Genomic DNA, 6446 nt, shown 5'->3' with positions numbered 1-6446 from the left:
ATTAGGCAAGCAGATAAGCATCTTGACCTCTGGGCCATCTCTCCAGCCCCAACAAACTATCTTTTAAAGGGGCTTGGCAATGTAGCTCAGTGTAGAGTGCTTGCCTTTCATGCACAAGGCCTTGGGTTTGATCACCAGCACCACATCAACCACTCATGGTGATGCAGGCCTGTAATACAGCACTAAGGATACAGAAAGAGAGATCCTAGATCTGCCCTCTCTATCCTCCTGTGTTAGCAGGCCCTGGGCCATGAGCATTCCCCTGTGTCCCTGTCCTGGTCATGCTAGCCTGACTGAACATGTGTAAGCAGCCTTTTATCTGGTCAATTCTCCCCTGGACTACAGGCCTGAATGCCATGCCCACAGCAGGCCAAATCGGTCAAGACCAGGATAATGACACTTGAGTAATGTGTCAGCAGCCTGCCATGCACTAATGATATATTAAGGACACATAATTTTGGTTGGGGATTTAGCTCGATGGCAGAGCAATTAGTTGCCCAGCAAGCACACAACTCTGGCTGGATGTTGTCCTCAGTATCAGAAGGGGGAAAAAAAAAAGCCACACAATTTGCTGCCCACAAGCTAAGAGAGTCTCTCACTAAACCTAGAGCTGCCTGGTTTTTGTTTGTGTTTTTTTTTTTTTTTTTTTTTTTTAGAGAGAGACAGACACAGAAAGACAGATAAAGGGAGAGAGAGAGAGAATGGGCGTGCCAGGGCTTCTAGCCTCTGCAAACGAACTCCAGACGCGTGTGCCCCCTTGTGCATCTGGCTAACGTGGGACCTGGGGAACCGAGCCTCGAACCGGGGTCCTTAGGCTTCACAGGCAAGTGCTTAACCGCTAAGCCATCGCCCCAGCCCTGTTTGTGTTTTTGTTTTGGGTAAAACTGGCTGATCAGTGGAACCCTAGTTATTGTCCTGTCTCTGCCCCTCAGGACTGGAGTTACAGGTATGTTTGGCTTTCATAGATGGGTGCTGGGTATTGAACTCCCGTCCTCATGCATAGCAAACCCTTAATCCACTGAGCCGTCTCCCCAGTCTCACAGACCCACATTTTTTTAAATATATATTTTGTTTTTCTAAACCCACCTTTTTTAGAAGTAGGCTCTCCCTCTTTTTATTTTTTTAAACTTTTTTGTAAATGAGTTATTTATATTTATTTATTAGACAGATACTGGGAGAGAAAGAGAGAGAATGTGCACACCAGAGCCTCCGGCCACTGCAAACAAACTCCAGACGCATGTGCCACTATGTGCATCTGGCTTGACGTGAAAGCTGGAGAATCGAACTCGGGTCCTTAGGCTTCACAGGCAAGCCCTCTCCCTCTTTTTAAAATGTTATTTTTTTTTTGTATGAGAGAGAGAGAATTGGCACACCAGGGCCTCCAGCCACTGCAATTGAACTCCAGATGTGTGTGCCATCTTACGTTCATGTGCAACCTTGCATGCTTGCATCATCTTGTGTGTCTGGCTTATGTGGAACCTGGAGAGTCAAACATGGGTTCTTAGGCTTTGCAGGCAAATGTCTTAACTGCTAAGCCATCTCTCCAGCCCTTAAAATATTTTTTAATTTATTATTTATTTGCAAGGATAGAGAAAGACAATGGACGCACCATGGCCTTTTGCCACTGCAAATGAACTCCAAATGCATGCACTTTGTGCATCTGGCTAAAGCCATGGGTATTGAAGAATCAAACACAAGCCATCAGGCATTGCAAGCAAGTGCTTTTAACCACTGAGCAATCTCTCCAGCCTAAGTAGTGCCTCACTTTAACCCAGGCTGAACCTGGCACTCACTCTGCAGCCCAGGCTGGCCTTAAATTCATGGCAATCCTCCTGCCTCAGCTCAGGGGTGCTGGGATTAATGGGATGAACCACCACAGCTGGCTTCACAATATTTTTAGTTACAGTATTGCAGAATGTGTTTAATAATAGCATTTTTTTTTTTTTTTTTTTGGTTTTACGAGGTAGGGTCTCACTCTAGTCCAGGCTGACCTGGAATTTACTATGGAATCTCAGGGTGGCCTCGAACTCACGGCAGTCCTCCTACCTCTGCCTCCCAAGTGCTGGGATTAAAGGTGTGTGCCACCATGCCCAGCTAATAATAGCAATTTTTGAGGAACATATAGTCGCTGCTCATATTTGCCCCTACTACCCTCCCATATCATCCCCCCCCCCCGTACCAACCTCTGGTCCCAGTGGTCCCATTCTGTTTTGTTTTGGCTCTGTCTGGTTCCATTTTTTTCAAGACAGAGTTTCACTCTAGCCCAGGCTAACCTGGAATTCATTCTGTAGTCACAGGCTGGCCTCAAGCTTATGATGATCCTGATCCTCCTGCCTCCACCTCTTCAGCCTACCAGCCACCACAGCAATGATCCTTTAACCCTGTGATTAAAGGCATGCACTACGATGCCTAGTTCCCATTCTGCTTTTATGTTTGAGACAGGATCCCACTAGTTTGGCTTTGAACTTGCAATTCTTCCATCTCAGCCTACCAAATAGCTAGAACTGAATGCATTTGTCACCATATTTGACTGTGTGTGCGTATGTGTGTGTGTTAATGTTGGTAAGTGTATACATGTACATGACACAGCATGTGTGTTTTGGTCAAAGAGCAACTTCGGGTGTGACAGGTCTGTTTTTCATCTCTACACCTTTCAGGCTAGACCTCAAGGTTTCTTGTCCATGAGAGTCTCCTTGTCTTTTTGTTTTTTTTTCCCCTAACTTATTTGTGAGAGGGAAAGAGGCTGAGAAAGAGCGAGAGAAAGAATAGACACACCAGAGCTTCTAGCCACAGCAAACAAACTCCAATGCATGCGCAACCTTGTATATCTGATTTACGTGGGTCCTGGGAAATTGAACCGAGGTCCTTTGGCTTTGCAGGAAAGCACCTTAACCACTAAGCCATCTCTCCAGCCCTTCTTCTGTCTTTTCTTCCATTCTCACCATAAATACACTAGGATTACAGCAGCTGGCTTTTTTTTTTTTCTTTTTTAAAAATTTATTTATTTACTTGAGAGTGACAGAGAGAGAGAGAAAGAGGCAGAGAGAGAGAGAGAGAGAATGAGCATGCCAGGGCTTCCAGCCACTGTATACGAACTCCAGATGCTTGCGCCCCCTTGTGCATCTGGCTAACGTGGGTCCTGGGGAATGGAGCCTTGAACCAGGGTCCTTAGGCTTCACAGGCAAGCGCTTAACTGCTAAGCCATCTCTCCAGCCCAGCAGCTGGCTTTTAAAAATATTATTTATTTATTTACTTATTTGAGAGAGAGAAAGAGGGAGAGAAAGAAAATGGGCACACCAGAGCCTCTAGAATCTGCAAATGAATTCCAGACTCATGTACTATCTTGTGTATCTGGCTTACGTCGATCCTGGGGAATCAAACCTGGGTCCTTTGGCTTTACAGGCCAAAATGTTAAGCAATATCTCCAGCCCCAGCATTTGGCATTTATGTGAGCTCCTGGGGACCCAAACTCTGATCCTCATGGTTGAGAGTGGCAAGTTCTTTACTCCCTGAGCCATTTTCCCAGCCTACCATGTCCACCCTTGGCACAGCCTTTCTGTCAAAGCTCTGTGCAAGTTGTGTGTGTGCCCAGTCAATCCTCACGACACCCCAAAAGGGACAGGCCATTGTGAAGAATACTGTACAGCTGGGGAAAGTAAGGCACGGGGTGTAAAATCAGACTCCCTAGGGATGTGTCACACCGTAGCATGGTAGCATTTTGTTTTTGTTTTTTGAGGTAGGGTCTCACTCTAGCCCAGGCTGACCTGGATTCACTATGTAGTCTCAGGCTGGCCCCGAACTCACAGTGATCTCCTGCTTCTGCCTCCCACCGGGATTAAAGGCGTACACCGCCACACCCAGCCATGGTAGCATTTTAACTCAAGCCCTTGTCCCTAATGCTGTGAAGTTCAGACAGGGCTCCTCAAATTTGATGTTGACAACAATTGGGGCTGGAAAATTCTTTGTGGTGGGGTGGCTATCCTGGGCATTGTGACTTTAAGCAGGGTCCCTGGCTTTAGCTCCATGCCAGTAGCATCTCCTCAGCTTGTGCACTTTCTTTTTCTTTCTTTTCTTTTCTTTTCAAGACAGGGTCTCACTCTGTAGCAGCTCAAGTTGGTCTTGAACTCATGATCTGCTAGCAACTTCAGCATCCCAAGGGCTAAGATTACAGTCAGGTGCCAAAAGAACTTGCATCTTCCCATCAAACTGGAATTGCAGATATCGTGAAACGTCCCCTGGGGCTGACAGGGGACCGCGAAGGTGGGATGGGAGACCGGCAGGCCGCCGCACTTGAGAACCAGCGGGCTAAGGCAGTATGCTAAAGGCATATGGTCCAGCTAGAACGCGCTCGCGCAGAGGCGGGCTCGGCGGGGCGCAGAGAAGAGGCGGCGGCGGGGCCTGGCAGCCGGCGCCCCCTGGCGGCCCGGGCGCGGCGCGGCGCGGTGACGTCGCGCTGACTCCCTGGCGGGGCTCCCGGCTCGCGGCCGCGTGGCCATTTATAGCCTCCACCCGGGCTCTGAAATCACGGCGCAGGCACGACGGAGGCGGGGCGCGAGCCCTCGGCTGCTCCCGGCAGGGGGTCCAGGGTCACCGAGGGGCCTGTCTTGTTGCCCCGCCCCGGGTCTGAGTCTGTGGGTTGACGCTGACCACCACGGACAGGCCCCCATTCAGCTGCTTCTGGCTTTCCCGAGGCTCAGGCACGTTGGGGCCGCACTTTCCCGTTCGTGTGGGAAGCGTGGGCTCTCTCCAGGAATGGGGCTTACCTTGATGCGGGTGTAACTCCAGCAGTTCTGAAGGCGAGGTTAGGAAGGTCAGGAGTTCAAGGCCACCCTGAATAGTGAATTCCAGGTCAGTTTGGGCTAGAGCGAGAAGGGAGGGAGAGACGAGGAAGGGACGGGAGGAAGGAAGGAAGGGAGGGAGGGAGGGAGGAAGGAAGGAAGGAAGGAAGGAAGGAAGGAAGGAAGGAAGGAGGGAAGGAGGGAAGGAGGGAAGGAGGGAAGGAGGGAAGGAGGGAAGGAGGGAAGGAGGGAAGGAGGGAAGGAGGAAAGGAAGGAAGGAGGGAAGGAAGGAAGGAGAAGCCAGGCTGAGGTAAGAGGATTGCTGTGACTTTGAGGCCAGCGAGGTGTGGGAGCGGGAGCGGTTTACAGAATGAGTTCCAGATCATGGGCTAGAGGGAGACCTTACTTCAGCAGAAAGAAAGGAAGGGAGGGAGGAAGAAGAAAGACGGAAAAGAAAAAGAAAGAAGATGAAACAAGCCAAGCTGGTGGGCTGGGGAGATGGTTTAGCGGTTAAGGCGCTTGCCTGAGAAACCATGCTCATTTGCCCAGTACCCATGTAAGGCAGATGCACATGGTTGTCTGGAGTTCCTTTGCAGTGGCTAGAAGCCCTGGCATGCCCATTCTCTTTCTGTCTCTTTATCTGCCCCCCCCACACACACACGCAAATAAATAAAAATAAAATACTTTTGTTTAATAAAAGAAAAGGGCTGTCAGATGCATAGTGGCACATGTGTCTGGAATTCGTTTGCAGTGGCTGGAAACCCTGATGCACCCATTTTTTTCTCTCTTTCCTGGGAGTGGTGGCGCACACCTTTAATTCCAGCACTCCGGAGGCAGAGGAAGGAGAATGGCACTGAGTTCAAGGCCAGCCTGAGACTGCATAGTGAATTCCAGGGCAGCCTGGCTAGAGACCGTACCTCGAAAAACCAAAAATAAAAATAGTAATTATAATTTTAAAAACGAAAAGAAGCCTGGCATGATGGCACACGCCTTTAATCCCAGCACTCGAAAGGTAGAGGTAGGAGGATTGCCATGAGTTCGAGGCCACCCTGAGACTCCATAATGAATTCCAGGTAAGACTGGGCTAAAGTGAGACCCTACCTCGGGAAAAAAAAAAAAAAAAAAAAAAAAAAAACGAAAAGAAAAGTGATATGAGCTAAGGGTGCTGGTGCATGCCTGAGCGTGCTGGAGCAGATATGTACTTGGTAGATTGGAGCAGAAGGACCACCACTTTGAGGCCCAGCCTGGCTAGAAATTGAGACCCTATCTGAAAACAGGAAAAAAAAAAAAAAAAGGAAGGAAGTGGGGGTCTGGAAACATAGTTGGAAGAGTGCTTTCATACTATACAAAAGGAGCTAGGCTTGGTGGCACATGCCTTTAATCCCAGCACTAAGGAGGCAGTGGATAGGAGGATCGTTGTGAGTTTGAAACCAGTTTGAGACTACATAGTGAATTCCAGATCAGCATGGGCTTAAAAAAAGTAAAGGCCCTGAGTCCCATCCCCATCATGCATAAATTGAGCATAGTAACAAACATGGTATTAGCACTTGGAAGGCAGAAGCAGGAGAATCAGAAGTTCAAGATCATCCTCAGCTACATGGCAAGTTTCAAGCCAGCCTGGACTACAAAATAACAAAAAAGTTAATAATAAAAAAAAGAACAGGCTGT

Source organism: Jaculus jaculus, chromosome 2 (assembly GCF_020740685.1).
Source record: "Jaculus jaculus isolate mJacJac1 chromosome 2, mJacJac1.mat.Y.cur, whole genome shotgun sequence".
Classification (NCBI taxonomy): Eukaryota; Metazoa; Chordata; class Mammalia; order Rodentia; family Dipodidae; genus Jaculus; species Jaculus jaculus.
Note: the sequence above shows the minus strand (reverse complement) of the source record.